The sequence below is a fragment of the Humulus lupulus genome, chromosome 3, assembly GCF_963169125.1.
Source record: "Humulus lupulus chromosome 3, drHumLupu1.1, whole genome shotgun sequence".
Taxonomy (NCBI): Eukaryota; Viridiplantae; Streptophyta; class Magnoliopsida; order Rosales; family Cannabaceae; genus Humulus; species Humulus lupulus.
In genome coordinates this window covers 253300102-253318748 of record NC_084795.1, presented here as the reverse complement: position 1 = coordinate 253318748, position 18647 = coordinate 253300102, and positions in this window count along the sequence as shown.

Here is an 18647-nt window from a genome sequence, read left to right as displayed (position 1 = left end):
ACAACCTGAATGGGTGATGGATGTCTGATAGGAGAAGGAGGATGCATGATTGGAGATGGAGGTGGTCTCTCATTGTTCGTAGTTGCCCTCGCTGGTTCTGGGTTATTTATTTCGGGGTGCTTGTGGGGCAGCTCGGTCATTCCCAATGGTTACTGGAACCTCTCTTGGATGGTTGGTTCGCGAGGGGTTTCGAGATGATACCCTAGTCTGGTTGATTCTAGTACTCCCTCCAGATCTTGTTACTTGACTTTGTTGGGCTCTTTGTGTTGGGAAAACTTATACAAGATCTTATTTATTTTCATGTAGATCTTATATTAAACAAATTAATATAAGAAAACCTAGAACATGTTTCTAAAATTGAATTCATATAGAGATAATGATAAGAATACTTACATTATTGTGCAGCGGAATGATTGAGTCATTCTTTCAGTTTCTCTAACCCTTGTATCTTTTCTGTCGCAGGGTATCACCAAGAAACTGAACCGTTCTTCAATTTTCTTCACAGCCTTCCGAAGTATCCTTAGAATCACCTGGACTATAGTGGGCAATTCTCAACACATGAGATAGATACAATAAGAAGAAGAATATTAGAGAAAATTTGAGGCTTAGAAAATGACTTATGCTGTAGAGAGAATCTAAAAACTAGAGCATCAATACTAGATCTTTTGATCTTCTAAAAAACTTCTTATTCAAAAATCTGATTTCAACTCTCACTTAGCATTCCTTTTATAGGCTCAATTATGTCATTTATTTAATTAAAAATCAATAAAATAATAGCCAATAATCAGCCCTAGGTCGAAATTATTATGGGCTTTAGGCCCGTGAAATTTCCATTTTAATTACAAGTCTGTTGTACTTAAAATCAAGGCATGCATTATTTTCTATTGATTTAATTAATTAAATAATTATTTAAGTCCTTTATCAAATTAATTATTTATAATTTGAACCTTGATTAAAAATTATTTATTAATTTAGATACCAATTTATCTTAATTAATAAATCTGCCATAATTTCTCTTTTCTTCTCTAAATTACATAACTCTGTGAAACTATTCAAAATTGACCTGGTCAACTTTAATAATTCTAATTGATAATTAAATCAATTAATTGAGATTATCTAGGTGATTTTATCTAAGGTACAATGGGGACCACTGGCCTATGAATTCAAGCTCCAATAAGTTATCATAAATTTAACAAATAAATTTATTAACTTATTAATTTCTTGTGACTCCACTAAAGACTCAGAATTGCACTCTTGAATTCATAGAACGCTCTATAAGAAATGTAGATACGTTATTAATTATCTATTGTTACAACCATAATTGTCACTCAATCCTCTATGGACGATCTACAATGAGATGGGACTAAAATACCGTTTTACCACTCATTGTATTTTATCCTTAAAAACACTTAGTTCTTTGTAAATGATATTTCATTAAACTAATATTAATTACTGAAATGAGATCTCTATCATTTAGCACCTTGAACCAAACTAAAAGGAAACCATAATTTCACTTCTTCATCAGAAGCTATAGATGTTCATATCTATGATTAACACTCCCACTCAATTATACTACAAGTTCCCAAGATGTAAGTATGGGCTAGTCCGTAGGGTAAGTTGGTAACGAACAAGTCAAATAACTCAAATAATACACTTAGTTAGAATAATAACCACTCAGAATTGAGATTGAATTGACCTATGGTAAACTATATGATATGAATAGAATAGATAATAACAGTATGTGTACTTATCCTATCTACTGTCAATATCGGTCCAGTCCGATGTAACAAATACACCCGGTCTTATCTACTTTGCTAATGTTCTGGAAAGAACATAACACTACAATGTGTAAGTAGATCATATCCTAGATTGGCAAGTCAGTGTAAATCTTGTGCACTTAATAATCTTAGGACTAACTTATATTTGAACATATAATCATATTTATATTCTACTGTGATTACGTCACTATAAGTACGATTAGCTATATGATCGGGATTTAATAGAAGTTTATATTAAACAAATAATCATGAAAATAAAACACGTGAGCAAAGTGATTGACCAAGTCAAAAAATGATTTCAATTCTTTTATTGATAATAAATGAGATTACACAAAAATTGAGTTTTAATTAGGGCATAAAACCCCAACACTTTGTTCGGTTACCCTTGCTGCAGTACTACCTCAAGGACATCCCCTAGTTCGCCGTGGGGGCACGTGCAATTATGTAGCCTTCCTCATCATCTCTTCGTTCAGTCGCGTGGCTTCAGCCAGACTCTCTCGCAACCTTTGGTTCTCCAATGCCACCATTGGTACGTATCTCTCGCGATTATAATAATAACCTTCGTTAGGCAGTCTAGACCCTGAACAAGATCTCGCGGGGTCGATGGCGCACTCCCTTCAACAGGAGTTTCTTAATTCATTGGTTGTTTGCCAGGCCGTTGGGGATGTTCTTCTTTTTGAGGAGTATTTTCATCGAGGGTTCTGGACAATGGTTGAGCATTTCCAGATCCAGGGATGTTGCCAGCGGGTGCATCCATTGTTTGTTCAACGGAAGGTTTGAAAGAACAAGAATGCTTAATGCTCTCAATGAAAGTACCAAGTTGTTGACGACGTTTTTCGTCAACTAAAAACAAGAGCAATTAAGCAAATGTATAATTTAGAAATAAAGGAAGAACAAAGATTTTTTACGTGGTTCGATAGTTAAAATCTATCTAGTCCACAAGTCACTTTTTATTTATCTTTCTGTGTCAAAGCTTTCAGGCAATTTCACAGTGTTTTTGCATCAAATAATTGAGTGTGTCCTCTAAGGACCATCGTCCACACTATTCATAGGTATGGTACATCCAAATGTCCTCCCTTAATCTTAGGGATATTAAAATATATCAGATTTGAATTTGAAATACACATATGTACATTAAAATACAATCAATAATCAATTGAGTTGATTATACAGTTTAAATTAAATCCCCATGATTGTAGGGATTTTGCAGCTGCATACGCATTTTTGAGCATGCTTTATGTATCGAGCTCAGCGTGACTCTAATGTAAACTATCGAGTTTTCGAGACTACCATTTGGAAGAAGTCTTTGCCCTCGAGCTCACCTTAAATGCTCGGGTATGAATGATGTGGCGCCTTAACACGACTAACTATTAGCGTAAGTAGTCATGCCGACTACCCTGTACATATTTAATCTTCACACTTACGAGCCTACATTTCGATGTTGCTTTTTATATCTCAAAATTTATGGTGTAACATATATTAATATAGTTATTAAATATGTAATTTTATATTAAATGTTATTATAATAATGATATTTTATAATATTTAAATTTATATTAATATAATTAATAAATATCTATTTTTAATTGATTTTAAAGGAATTAATATGTAATTTTATATTAAATATTATTATAATAAGGACATTTTATAATATTTGAATTTGTATTAATATAATTAATAAATATCTAATTTTAATTGGTTTTGAATGTATATTCTGTAAACTATTTAGAATATTCCATTAAAGCTAACAAAAGAAACCGTTAAAACCAATAATTTTTATTTTTAATTGGTTTTGTATTAATATAAAGATATGGTATATTCTAATTTTAAAATTAAATACTTTATTTTAATATTTTTTTAGAAAAAATACCTATAAATTTCAATATAATAAAATATTAAAAAATTCAAAATTAAAACTATGAATTTAAAATTTTATTTGATCAAATTTTAATGCGAACAAAAAGTTATATATAAATATACATTATAGAATTAATGGCTGGAGAAATTAAAATAAGTAATTTCTTATTGAAAAAAATTAAACTACAAAATAAGAAAATATGTATATTTATTTTTTATTTCACTATTATATATACGTTTGGATAAACAAAATATGTTAAATGACAAAATAAATAATTAATAAAAGAAAGAAAAATAAATAAATTTAAAAACATAATTTTTTTCAATTATAGTTTTAAAAACATAAATGATAGAGTAATTTAAATACTTTAATATGAAATTTTAAAATATGCGATAATAAATGATTATGACTCATTTATTAATTTTAATTTTATTTTTCAATTTATTTACCTTTTAGATGACTTTATTATTTTTTATTTTATTTACCTTATTTAGACAACTTTAAAATTAATTAAAATAATAAAAAATTATTAAATCTAACGGAAACAACAAATTCCGTTAAACTCACCTTTATAATATATAAAGATTTATGAATATTTTTTCTATAATTATAATTATGTCAGTAAGGTGATTACATTTTTAGTGTTCTGATATAAAAAAATTAGGTTATCAATATAAATATTCTTATTTTAGATTTTAATTTTAGAATATTATTTATTAATAAAGGTAATTGTGTGATTATAATCTGAATAATAAATGTTATCCCCATTTCCTGGAAGGGCTTTGGGCCTTCGCCCTGGCCCGCGGTCAGTGGTCCGACTCGGCATTTGGGTCCGGCCCAGGAACTCCAGATTGGGCCCGTTTGGAAGGGTCCGGGATGTCCCTCCGGGTTCATCTTCAGCTTGGAATGTCCCGAGGATGTCCGGGGCGCCCGGAGCGTCGCGGCTTACGCGTCCCCGTCCCGGAGCCTGGAATGATCCGGGCCCGAGGTAAATGTAGCAAGCCAAAGGTAAACGGACCTGGATCGCCTCCTCCCCAGTTGAAGGGCCGGGCGCCCAGGATCCTGAGACCGCCTCAGTTCGCGTGGGCATTGTCCCCCCACTTTTCGCCTGCAGAAAAGGCAGCATTGGGATTGTCCATTGATGTGTCAGGACTGTGCAGCCAAGTACTCTGACCGGTCTTGTCTCCTGAATCAGCCTCGTGGCTCGAAGTGATCAGAGCCCAAGCGCCGTTTTGTCGGGCGAAGGCTTGTGTCTCAGGTCAACTAATTGGGCCTTAGCTGGTTTGTATTATGTGCATTGTATATCTTTTTGTATTGGGCCTTCACTAAAAAGGGCCCCTCTACACTTTCCTCTGATGGGCCTGGGTCGGATGCGGCCCAGACCCGATGACCCCCTCAGCTTATAAATAAAAGCTGAGGACAACATGAAAGAAGAAGAGAGAAAAAAGGGCATAGACTCTGTCTAGATATTGTTAGAAAACTCCATTGTAAAAGCTTCTTCTCGCTCTAATATATGGACTCGTGGACTAAGGTTAGTTAACGCCCCAACCACGTAAAAACATCGTGTCGATTTCCCATTTTCATTATTATCACTAGCAAATAGTATTCATTAATATAGTTGCCGAAAATCTCGGTTAACAGTTTGGTGCTTTCATTGAGAGCAGAAGGAAGCTAGCGCCAACGTCAGGCCTTTTACAGCGATGGTGAACATGCGTCACACCACCTTCGACCCTACCAACCCAGAGCAAGGTAACGGAGACCCGCTGCCTTCTCAGCCCATTCCTCAAGACCTGCCCCCTCAGACATCTCACCAAGATGAGTCGCAAGACTACGAGGGCGAGGCAGAGTACGAAGTAGAAAACGAAGAAGAGTACTACGAGGAGGAGTATCACGATGAAGCCGCGGACCCCGGGGTCCCTCGCGACGATCAGCAAGACTCGGAGGTGACTAGACTGAGGCTAAAGATCCTGGATCAGGAAGCCAGGATGGCTGAGCAGGCGGAGGCGCACCGCCGGGTGCAAGAGTCCCTGCGAGCCCTGCAAGCACTGATGGCCGCGCAGGGTCCGGCAGCCAACCCAACAGCTGGCCCGCAATCAGAGACGCAACAACCCGCTCCCCAAGCGCAAGCCGGGGGCCCCAGGGGTGCCAGCCCGATCCGTCCCCCAGAGCCTTTTCCCGACACGGCTCCGAAAGTCCCGGACAAGGGGCGACGGACGACCCGGAAAAAGACCACCCCCGTCGATAAAGCCGGGGCACGTTCCCAGCCGTTACCTAGGAAAGAGAAGGTGCGCCCTGTCCCAGGACGAGGCCGCCCAATCGATCCGCAGGGAGAACGGCCGCGGAACGATCATCCTCGGCACGCCCCAGGGGCGAACGGGCGGGAAAGGTCTTTGCACCCAAGTGCCTCGGTCAACAAGAACCGCCGGGACCGGTCTCGCCACGAGGATTGCCACGCTCTCAGCTCAGGAGACGACACTTCCCGGGTAGATCTACGTGACGGACTGAATGCCCGGAAAGAGCGGGCCCGCAAGGAAAAAATCCTTCCTCGAGACGGCGACCTCAGGAACGACATCAATGACAGGAGGAACGAGAGAAGCCCCCTGGATGATAACACGGCCAAGAGGCTCATGGAGCAAATGGCCGCATTAAAAAAGGTCACTGATCACTTGGTCCGCAAGCAGGAAGGCGCGGATACTGACTCTGACGAAGAGGATAAAGAGTCGTGCGCGAGACGCATCCTGGACGCCGTACTGTCCAAGGGGTTCAAGATGCCAAGCCTCACCGCGTACACTGGAAGCACAGATCCTAGGGATCATCTGTCCCGGTACAACCGACTCATGACCGTGGCCCACGTCAGCGACGACGGCAAATGCCTCTCATTCTCCATCACGTTGGGCGGTCCCGCCGAAGAGTGGTGGAAAAGGCTTAAACCGGGGTCCATCCAAACATGGTCCGGGCTACAGTCGGCGTTCCGGAAGCAATTCGTGGCCGCCATGAGGATGGACATGCAAATCAGCGCCCTCGCCAATATTAAGCAACTGCCCGCGGAGACGTTGAGAGCCTATATCCAGCGCTTCGCTGAAGAAGCCTCCTAGACCAAGGTCGATGACGGACAGCGCCTGGTGGCACTGCAGTCTGGGGTCCGGGCCGGGTCCCCACTCTGGGACGACATGCAGTGCAGTAAAGCCACCACTCTGGAAGAATTCATCAGAAGAGCCCAAGGATTCATCAACTGGGAGGAGGCTCAGATCCAGGCCTTCGGGTGGCCGCCGGCTCCTCACCCCATCCCTCAGACGATTCTGGGTGGTGCGGGGCAGTTCCCTGCGCAATCCTACGCGACCCCCCCCATGGTCCCGGGGGCGGCCGTCGCGCCCGGTATCAGTTACACTCCTACGGTATACGGCCCTGCTGCTTCGGGATACGCCCCGGCCCCATCGACGCATTTTTCTGGTTATGGCGTCGCGCCGGCGGGGCACGATGCGGCCCCCATCGTAGCCCAGCAATCGCAGACCGGAATAACCGAGGCAAGTGTGACTCCCTCCCGGGGGAAGCGGTCCGGCAAAGGCCAGAACCGGCCGGAGCTGGCCAAGAAAGGGAAGCAGGGATACGAGCCCCAATATTCGGAATACACCAACTTGGTGGACACCCGGGAAAACATCTACCTGGCCATAGAAAGAGCAGTCCACTACCGGAAGCCTAGCCCCATGTTTAAGGGGGGAAGGAATCCCAAAGACACCAGCAAACGATGTGCCTATCACAAAGATGTGGGCCACACCACCGACGAGTGTCGACAGCTCAAAGATGAGATTGAGAACCTCATCAAGATGGGACACCTCCATCAGTGGGTAAGAATGCCCGGGGGCATCCCGGGCGTGTCAGCTATCCCCGGACAGTCCCCGGTGCCAGTGACGACTCATGCGTACCCGCCCCAGGGAGGGTATGCACCAGGACCCCCGGCGCAGGCCCCTCAGGGGATTGTCGCCGCGCAGGCCCCCGGCTCTGGCATGCCCTACCCTTCCGGAGCGGCGCCCCCTCGAGTGGACGGGCACGTCGCGACCATATCGGGCGGACCCCACCTTGGAGGACCTTCGAAGAAGGACCAAAAGCGCTATCTGAGCGAGCTGGACCACGACCAAGAAGTTTGCGCCCTTGTCCAAGTCCCGGCTCAGCGCCCTAAACTGATGAACCTCCCCATCACGTTCACGGAGGACGACGCCCGCAACGTCCATTTCCCGCACCACGACCCGCTGGTCGTAGATGCCCAAATTGCCAACAAGCTGGTATCCCGCGTGTTGGTGGATGACGGAAGCTCCGTCAACTTGCTGTTCAAACCAGCATTTGCCGCCATTGGCCTGACGGAGGCCGATTTGGCGTCCTGCCCGACCCAAATCTACGGCTTCAACGGAGACGCGCTCCTCCCCATGGGAAAGGTCCAGCTGCCGGTGACGCTGGGGGATGAGTTGCAGCACTCGTTCAAGTTCTGCACCTTTGTTGTGGTGGATTGCCCAACCGCTTACAACGTCATCTTTGGCCGGCCGACCCTAGTCGAGTTCGGGGCCATAACCTCCATCCGCCATCTATGCATGAAGTTTCCGTGCAGCAACGGAGGAATAGGGACTGTCCGTGGAGACCAAAAACGCGCTCGGAAGTGTTACCACGTCTCTGCTCGTCCCGTTTGTATGGTCCGGGAGGAGCCCGTCGAACCTGCCCTCCGCCCGGTCGAGCGAGTGGTCCAGGATGAGGGCGATCTGGACCCGCGAATAGGAGACGAGCGTGTCCTGGAGCCAATGGACGAAGTAGAAGAGGTACGCATCAGCGAAACCGACCCGACCAGGGTCATCCAAGTGGGAAAGAGCTTACCGGCGGATATCCAGGCCGCCATTATCGCCTGAGTCCAGGAAAACCAGGATCTTCTGGCGTGGTCCCACTCCGATATGACCGGGATCGACTGCAATATCATTTGCCACGCGTTAAGTATTGACCCAAACGCAACCCCGGTCCGCCAGAAACGCAGACCTTTGGGGATGGAAAGGGCCGAGGCCCTCAAGCTGGAGGTGGAGAAGTTATCTTCCATCAATTTCATCCGCGAAGCGGTATACCCCGTATGGTTGGCCAACCCGGTCTTGGTGCCGAAGCCCAACGGAACCTGGAGAACTTGCATCGACTTCACGGACCTGAACAAAGCGTGCCCGAAGGACTGTTTCCCGCTCCCCCGAATAGACCAAATGGTGGACGCCACGTCCGGTTACGAGATCTTAAGTTTCATGGACGCATACTCGGGCTACAACCAGATCTCCATGCACGTGGCAGATCAGGAGCACACCAGTTTCCAAACCGACAAGGGCATCTATTGCTACATAGTCATGCCTTTCGGACTCAAAAATGCTGGAGCAACTTACCAGAGGCTCGTCAATCGAATGTTTCGGGCCCAGCTGGGGCGAAACATGGAAGTGTACGTTGACGATATGCTGGTCAAGTCCAAGACGTCGGGGACCATTCAGAGGATTTGGCGGAGGCTTTCGCGATTATCCAGAAGTACGGGATGAAGCTGAACCCTAAAAAGTGCATTTTCGGCGTAGCTTCCGGGAAATTCTTGGGCTTCATAGTGAGTTTCCGAGGAATCGAAGCCAACCCAGAGAAGATCAAGGCACAGATCGACATGGCCTCTCCCCGGAAGCACAAGGACGTTCAAAGCCTGACAGGGCGAGTGGCCACCCTGAGCCGTTTCGTTTCCAAGGCCACGGACAAGTGCGTCCCCTTTTTCAACATCCTTCGGGGAAGCCAGCGGTTCGAGTGGTCACCCGAGTGCGAAGAAGCCTTCCAGAAGCTGAAAGAACACTTGGCCAAGGCCCCCCATCCTGGCGAAGCCAGTCGAAGGAGAACCTTTGTACCTATACCTGGCCGTGACCGAGCATGCCATCAGCGCCGCGCTGGTACGAGAAGAGGAAAAGACACAACTCCCGGTATACTACGTGAGCAAGCGGTTACTAGACGTCGAATCTAGGTACCCGCTGATCGAAAAGCTGACTTTCTGCCTATTGATGGCATCCCGGAAGCTTCGACCCTATTTCCAGGCTCACGCCATAAAAGTCTTAACCAACCATCCCCTGCGGCAGGTGTTGCAGAAAACTGAGTCGTCGGGAAGACTCCTGAAATGGGTAATGGAGTTGAGCCAATTTGATATATCCTACGTGCCTCGGGTGTCCATAAAGGGACAGGCCCTGGCCGATTTTATCGTCGAATGTTCCGGGATCCCCCCAGAAGAGAGTATCCCCGCATTTTCCGCGGCGCCCATTTGGAAAATCTTCATGGACGGAGCCTCGAACGAGAACGGGGCCGGCGCCGGGATTATCTTGGTGTCACCACAGGGGCACCAGCTACAAAATGCCCTTCGTTTCCAGTTCAAGGCCTTGAACAAAGAGGCAGAGCACGAAGCTGTCCTAGCCGGCCTGCGTCTGGCCCGGGAAGTAGGGGTCGCGAACCTCGAAATTTACAGTGATTCTCAGCTGCTAGTCAGACAGATTTAAGGGAATATCAAACCAAGGGAGAACGGATGGCGGCATACGTATCTCAAGCGAGGGAGATGCTCCAAACGTTCGCGGCGCATACCATCCGCCAGATTCCCCGGGAGAAGAACGTGTTCGCGGATACGCTAGCGAAGCTGGCAACCGACGTAGAGGCCGAACTGGCCGGACTGGTTCCCGTCAACCATCTCCCCGTTCCAAGCATCAGGGCTCCCACCGTCAATACGGTCGACCACTCCACTTCCTGGATGGGACCGCTGATCTGATACCTGTCCACCGGGGAAATTCCGAACGATCGAGCCGCGGCCAGGAAACTCCTATACCAAGCCCACCGGTACGTCATGATGGACGGGAAACTCTATCGCCGGGGACTGTCTATGCCTTACCTCAGGTGCGTGTCCGGGACCGAATTGGGAGCCATTATGTATGAGGTCCACGAAGGCTTTTGCGGAGATCACACGGCCGGGCCCAGTTTATCCAAGAAGATTCTGCGCCAAGGATACTTCTGGCCCACCATGAAAAAAGACTGCATAGACTACGTCCGTAAGTGCGAGCAGTGCCAGAGGTACGCGAATATCCCTCGGGCCCCCCCGACAGAGATAACCTTGATGAACAGTCCCTGGCCATTTGCAGTATGGGGGATCGACCTTGTGGGATCCCTCCCGACCGGAAAGGGAGGGGTAAAATATGCCATTGTGGCGGTAGACTATTTCACAAAATGGGTCGAGGCGGAGCCCATGAACACGATCACGTCCAAGAAGGCCCTAGATTTCGTCGTCAACAACATAGTGTGTCGATATGGCCTCCCCCACAAAATCGTGTCCGACAACGGGAAGCAATTTGACAGTTTCCACTTCACAGAATTTTGCGAAAGACACGGTATAGTGAAGAGTTTCTCGGCAGTCGCCAGACCGCAAGCGAACGGGCAGGCCGAAGCCGTGAACAAAATCCTAAAAGGGACGCTGAAGAAAAAGCTCCAGGCCTGTAAGATAAAATGGCCCGAGGAACTCCCACGCGTATTGTGGGCCTACCGAACGACCGAAAGGACGTCAACCGGGCACACCCTCTACTCAATGGTTTATGGATGCGAAGCCGTCATACCAATTGAAACGACCGTCCCGTCCCATCGACGCAACACGTACGATCCTGCCCAGAACCACACCTTGCTCCAGGAATCGCTGGATCTTATTGAGGAGATCCGGGAGGAATCGCAAGTGCAGTTGAAGATGTACCATGGCAAGATCACTCGGCATTTCAACTCCAAAGTCAAGAACCGCAAGTTCGAAACCGGCGATCTAGTCCTGCGGAGGGTCTTCCCCGCCACTCAGGATCCGGGAGTAGGGATTCTGGGCCCTAATTGGGAAGGGCCGTATGAGATCCAGCACGAGGTCTGCCCCGGAATGTACCGCTTGAAGCGGCTCGATGGTTCCGCGAGCCTGGAATGCAGAGCATCTCCGCAAATACTACCAGTAGCCTGAGGGCTCGTCCCAGTTTAATGTTTACGCTGCAACATGTACGCCTTAGGGCTAATTCCCTTTTTGAACAATGAAAATGACGTGTGCAAAACGCATAGAGGGCTGTTATTTCCATGAAAATGTGTGCCTCAGGGCGAATCCTTTTCGAATTTCTTTCTCAAGTGACCCCAGACCAATCTCCGCTCACTTGCGGGGGGTGTCATCCCAGGCGCAAATATAACAAAAAGGGAACCGAGCTCAAGGCCAGTCCCACCTCGGACGAACGATGTCCGGGAGTAAAAATAAGAGGACCGAGCCCAAGGCCGGTCCCACCCCGGACGAACGACGTCCCGGGGTATGAAAAAGGGAACCGAGCTCAAGGCCGGTCCCACCCCGGACGAACGATGTCCGGGGGTAAAAATAAGAGGACCGAGCCCAAGGCCGGTCCCACCCCGGACGAACGACGTCCGGGGGGTATGAAAAAGGGAACCGAGCCCAAGGCCGGTCCCACCCCAGACGAACGATGTCCGGGGGTAAAAATAAGAGGATCGAGCCCAAGGCCGGTCCCACCCCGGACGAACGACGTCCGGGGGTATGAAAAAGAGAACCGAGCCCAAGGCCGGTCCCACCCCAGATAAACGATGTCCGGGGGTAAAAATAAGAGGACCGAGCCCAAGGCCGGTCCCACCCCGGACGAACGACGTCCGAGGGTATGAAAAAGGGAACCGAGCTCAAGGCCGGTCCCACCCCGGACGAAAGATGTCCGGGGGTAAAATTAAGAGGACCGAGCCCAAGGCCGGTCCCACCCCGGACGAACGACGTCCGAGGTTATGAAAAAGGGAACCGAGCTCAAGGCCGGTCCGACCCCGGACGAACGATGTCCGGGATTAAAAATAAGAGGACTGAGCCCAAGGCCGGTCCCACCCCGGATGAACGACGTCCGGGGGGTATGAAAAAGGGAACCGAGCCATAGTCCGGTCCCACCCCGGACGAACGATGTCCGGGGGTAAAAATAAGAGGACCGAGCCCAAGGCCGGTCCCACCCCGGACGAACGACGTCCGGGGGTATTGAAAAAGGGAACCGAGCTCAAGGCCGGTCCCACCCCGGACGAAAGATGTCCGGGGGTAAAATTAAGAGGACCGAGCCCAAGGCCGGTCCCACCCCGGACGAACGACGTCCGGGGTTATGAAAAAGGGAACCGAGCTCAAGGTCGGTCCCACCCCGAACGAACGATGTCCGGGAGTACAAATAAGAGGACTGAGCCCAAGGCCGGTCCCACCCCGGACGAACGACGTTCGGGGGTATAAAAAAGGGAACCGAGTCCAAGACCGGTCCCACCCCGGACGAACGACGTCCGGGGGTATAAAAAAGGGAACCGAGCTCAAGGCCGGTCCCACCCCGGACGAACGATGTCCGGGGGTAAAAATAAGAGGACCGAGCCCAAGGCCGGTCCCATCCCGGACGAACGACGTCCGGGGGTATGAAAAAGGGAACCGAGCTCAAGGCCGGTCCCACCCCGGACGAACGATGTCCGGGGGTAAAAATAAGAGGACCGAGCCCAAGGCCGGTCCCATCCCAGACGAACGACGCCTGGGGGTATGAAAAAGGGAACCGAGCCCAAGGCCGGTCCCACCCCGGACGAACGATGTCCGGGGGTAATGATAAAGGGAACCGAGCCCAAGGTCGGTCCCACCCCGAACGAATGACGTCCGGCGGTATGAAAAAGGGAACCGAGCTCATGGCCGGTCTCACCCCGGACGAACGATGTCCGAGAGTAAAAATAAGAGGACCGAGCCCAAGGCCGGTCCCACCCCGGACGAACGATGTCCGGGTGTAAAAATAAGAGGACCGAGCCCAAGGCCGGTCCCACCCCAGACGAACGACGTCCGGGGGTATTGAAAAAGGGAACCGAGCTCAAGGCCAGGCCCACCCCGGACGAACGATGTCCGGGGGTAAAAATAAGAGGAACAAGCCCAAGGCCGGTCCCATCCCGGACGAACGACGTCCGGGGGTATGAAAAAGGGAACCGAGCTCATGGCCGGTCCCACCCCGGACGAACGATGTCCGGGAGTAAAAATAAGAGGACCGAGCCCAAGGCCGGTCCCACCCCGGACGAATGATGTCCGGGGGTAAAAATAAGAAGACCGAGCCCAAGGCCGGTCCCACCCCAGACGAACGACGTCCGGGGGGTATTGAAAAAGAGAACCGAGCCCAAGGCCGGTCCCACCCCGGACGAACGATGTCCGGGGGTAAAAATAAGAGGATCGAGCCCAAGGCCGGTCCCACCCCGGACGAACGACGTCCGGGGGTATGAAAAAGGGAACCGAGCTCAAGGCCGGTCCCACCCCGGACGAACGATGTCCGGGGGTAAAAATAAGAGGACCGAGCCCAAGGCCGGTCCCACCCCGGACGAACGACGTTCGGGGGGTATTGAAAAAGGGAACCGAGCTCAAGGCCGGTCCCACCCCGGACGAACGATGTCCGGGGGTAAAAATAAGAGGACCGAGCCCAAGGCCGGTCCCACCCCGGACGAACGACGTCCGGGGGTATAAAAAAGGGAACCGAGCCCAAGACCGGTCCCACCCCGGATGAACGACGTCCGGGGGTATAAAAAAGGGAACCGAGCTCAAGGCCGGTCCCGCCCCGGACGAACGATGTCCGGGAGTAAAAATAACAGGACCGAGCCCAAGACCGGTCCCACCCCGGACGAACGACGTCCGGGGGGGTATTAAAAAGGGAACCGAGCTCAAGGCCGGTCCCACCCCGGACGAACAATGTCCGGGGGTAAAAATAAGAGGACCGAGCCCAAGGCCGGTCGCATCCCAGACGAACGACGCCCGGGGGTATGATAAAGGGAACCGAGCCCAAGGCCGGTCCCACCCCGGACGAACGACGTTTAGGGGTATGAATAAGAGGACCGAGCCAAAGGCCGGTCCCACCCCGGACGAACGATGTCCAGGAGTATAAAAGTAAAAGGACCGAGCCCAAGACCGGTCCCACCCTGGACGATCAACGGCCGGGGGTACACAATTAAAACGACTGAGCTCAAGGCCGGTCCCACCCCGGACGAACTACGTCCGACCCGGACAGGTCGATCTTCGGAGTACAAAAGCATCCGGTCGACCCTAGGGCAAAGCCAGGACCTAAAATTTAAGGAAAAACATGCTCCGGGTTAAACAAAGTCCCAAGGGCCCCGAGCAGTGCCGAGACTAATCGTTGGGTCCAGTCCTGGCCGTTGGAACCAGGACAAAACCCCCTGCAATCAGTTAGTCGCGACAACTTCTTACTGAACGGTGAAAGGAAAGATCTCTTAAAAACCAAAGGAAGAAGCAGTGTCTTAAAATTTAATTACAGGCTAAGAACGTTGACAAAAGAACGAGGCCGGGACAAGGGCCTACAGCGCGTCCGCCCGGAGATCCGCATCTTCCCTCTCCTTGGCCTCATACTCGGCACGCTTCGCGTCGGGATCAGGGAAGACGAGGAGGTTCATGTTCTTGTCCTTGCACCAGGCCATATAAATGGCCTCGTCAAAGGTGACATCCACTAAGTTTTCGGCCTCCTCCTTCTCCTGACGGGTGGTTTCGTGCGCCGCCTTCTCCTGAAGAAGGGAGTCGCCCAGCTCAAGGACTCGGGCTTTCAGGATCCGGATCTCCTCCTTGTCCAGGACGGACTGTGCCGCGGCCGTCTCCAAGAGAGTTTCCCTTTTGTCAGCAACTTTTGTTGTCCGGGACAACTCCTCTTCCAACCCGGTCTTGGCGCGGCTAATTTCCTCGCGCTCCGCCTTCGCGCGGGCCAACTCTTCTTGGAGGTGGGCTGTCTCCCTGCTCAGAGTCTCCTTGACGGCCTCCCTCTAGGTTCACGGCCGCCTCTATTTCCAGCTTGGCCGTCTCCATCTTAAGGGCAAGCTCGGCCACCAAGTCGGCACTCCTTTGAGATAGCAAGTCAACCTGGAGCAAACAAAAGTTAGAAAAAGAAATCGCCGCCAACAAGTGACCAAGGTACATGAGATGAAAATTACCGCGGTAGCCTGGTGGCGGAGAGCCTGAGAGATAAACAGCACATCCGGATTGGCTATCGTGGCGTACCTCTTCACCTGGAGGTTGGACATAGTGTTCCCAACCTGATCAAGCAGGTCAGCAGCCATGGGGGCAATGTCCTGGCCCAGCTTGGGGCGGAAGCCCATCTCGGCAGCTAGCCGATCCACGATCGGCTGAGGAGCGCTGAACTCGGCAGGACGATCCAAGAACTCGACCTGACGACGGATCGTCAGGGCCTTGTAAGCATCGTCTCTCCAGCTTCGGCCGGTCTCCCAGGTCCGGTTGACCAGCCGGGACTGCTCGTCCCACAGAGCAGACTCCCCCTCCTCGAGAAGGGTTGGGCGGAGGGGAAGAGCATGCGGAGCAGGGATCTCCTTCGTGGTTAGCCTGCTCTCCCCATGTGACTCCTCGGCTGTCTCTGACAACGTCGTCCGAGGCCTCTTCCCGAGTTTGCCCTCCCGGGCATCATCTCTCGGGCCTCTCTTCCCTGAGCTCCGGCTTGCGGCTTCACCCGTTTCCAAATCAATTACCGGAGGCTGATCCGAGGGGCCGTCTGCGGTCGGTTCCACGGCCCGGAATGGAACCACGGCCAGTGCCTCGCCTGGGCCGGGCGCTGTCCCGGGTTTTTCACTGGTGGGGGGGAGCTCCGTGCCGGCTGCGACATTTGACCTCCTGGCCAACTTCAAGGTCGACCTTTCCTTGATGAGCCTCCTCATCTCGCTGGCCGGATCAGACATGTCGGAATCCTCTGCAAAAATACGGGAAAACGAGGTTAGTATGGTAAGCCAGACGGGAAAACACAGCAGTAAAAAAGAATAGCCCGGGACGAACCCTCATCTAAGCCCCGGGCGAGACTCAATTCCCTTAAAGCGAATGAGTGTATCCGGTCTCCTACGTCATCCGGGGTTAGAAACCCCCCATACTGGAGGAACCCGGACAGGAACATTAGCGTCCCTGATCCCACAGGGACGGGAGATGAAGGCCTCATCTCCCCATCAGCCCCAAACACGAGGTCCAGCGGCTCTAGCCTATCCCTAGCTAAGTCCCCGACTTGGGGAGCATAAGTTAAGATTAAAGGGGAGTTACCTCGCCCCGATACACTAGCCCCGGGAGTCCCGACGTTTGGTAGGGCGTCTTCGAAAAGCTCCTCCAGCTCTTCCGAGTTGGCCTCTTCCGCCGGAAGCTGATTCTTCTTATGCTGGGCCGCCGTGAGCCGCGCCGCTCTCACCACCTCGGCGATGTGGTCGAGGGCCAACTTCTCCCGGACCTCGTTATCTTTCTCGCACGGGATGCCCCGGAAACTCGGGACGACGATGGTTTGAGTGGCCGCCAGCAACCCTACCAGCCGGAGGTTTTTATCAGTGACATAGCCCCCAACGTCCAGCTCCTCCGCGGTCAGCTTGGCATAGAACCTCCTCCTTTCCAGGAGAAACTTGGTAAGGGGGGTTTGAATGAAGGGACCTGCGACCCGGACGATACGATAAGAGATGGAAGCAAAAGATGAATAAAAGGGGGGGTCCGGGAGAATACTTACCCACTAGCTGGAAGTCTAGCAACAGCGTGGGGTTCTCGTCAATAAGGAACCCGGATGTCATGAACCAGTAATGCCTGACATCCGGAGGGTGCTTCCAGGTGCTGGTAGGAGCAGGATAGGCACTCCGCGGCTGAAGCCTGTAAAAGCCGTCCAAGCTCTTGTTTTTAACACTGACTTGCGGCATCAACTTGTAGAAGTATAAGACTTCTGCCGGAGTGGGCTCCGCGATCTCTTTCGCGACACAAAACACCTTCCACCCAGCAAGCAGACGGTACGCTTGCGGCAGCAGTTGGAAGGGTGCGATCCCCACGTATGTCAGGAACCGCACGGAGTAGGCATGAAGCGGGAGCGTAGCTCCCGCGCTAATGTGTCCGGCGCTCCAAGCCCCGAATCCATCCACGGACGTATGCGCCCGTTTCTCTAGCCTAGCCATGCGATTGTGGAAGAGGCCCGGAGTCGATTCAATGCCCAGCCTCGTCTCCAGGAGCAGCATCATCCGGTAGTTCCGGAACAAGTTGGCCGTCTCGTCCATTTCCCACCTGTTGCCTGTGGGCATCTTGGATCCGGGAGCGACCACAGGGGCCCTATTGACCTCTTTTTCGGAATGGAGTGTAACACCCGTGGCCATGATTGACGATCTGGGAACAGAGAAAGAAAGACCAAGTAGTCAGTACCTAAACCCAAAGAAGTCGGTCAAGGTACAGGGAATCTCCTAAGGACTGCTTGGAGTTCCGTCAGACCAGGCCCGGGACCCCAAAAAGCCCCGGGACCCTGATCGGGAGAGAAGGCTACTAAGGTCCACCCCTCGTCTGGGAAGCATCCGAGAACGGTGCAACCCGAACCAGACAGCCTTCCTAGCAAATTCTAAAGCACAGAGCCTAAGTACATGCGTATGGAGAGCCTAAATTCACAAAGTTGGCAATAGAATTAAAAAATGCTTACTGTGTGGTGTCGACGGTTGAGGCTGGCGGTTGTCCGATCGTAAGGATGGCAGGACCTCGTTCTTGAAGTGGCGCAGCCGGTGCAGCAGTTCGTCGGTGGGGCAAATCCAAGAAGCGCCGTCAGGTCGCAGAACGAAGGTTGAGGCCCTGGGAAACAGGCGGTGGCGCAGAACTATCAAACGGTGGAGTATTTCGTCGGCGAGGTTGGACATGCAAAGCTCTAGCGAGCGTTCTGGTTTTTCTTTTTCTCAAGCTGGTTCGGAAATGGAAAAGTGCCGAATGTTTGTTCTCAGAGTCTTTATATCAGCCCCCAAATCCTGGGCCCCGATCCAACGGTCTGATGCCTCTTCATCCGACGACCGAGGATCGCGCAGAGGACATTTATGAGCCCTTTTTGGTCTGGATCCTCAGCACCTCTAATCCGACGGTCCAGGAGTAGCGGATGCCAAAGGACGCCCCATCCTACGATCCAACTCGTTCCAGGGACATTAATGATGACTCCCCCCATGTGGATGTGACG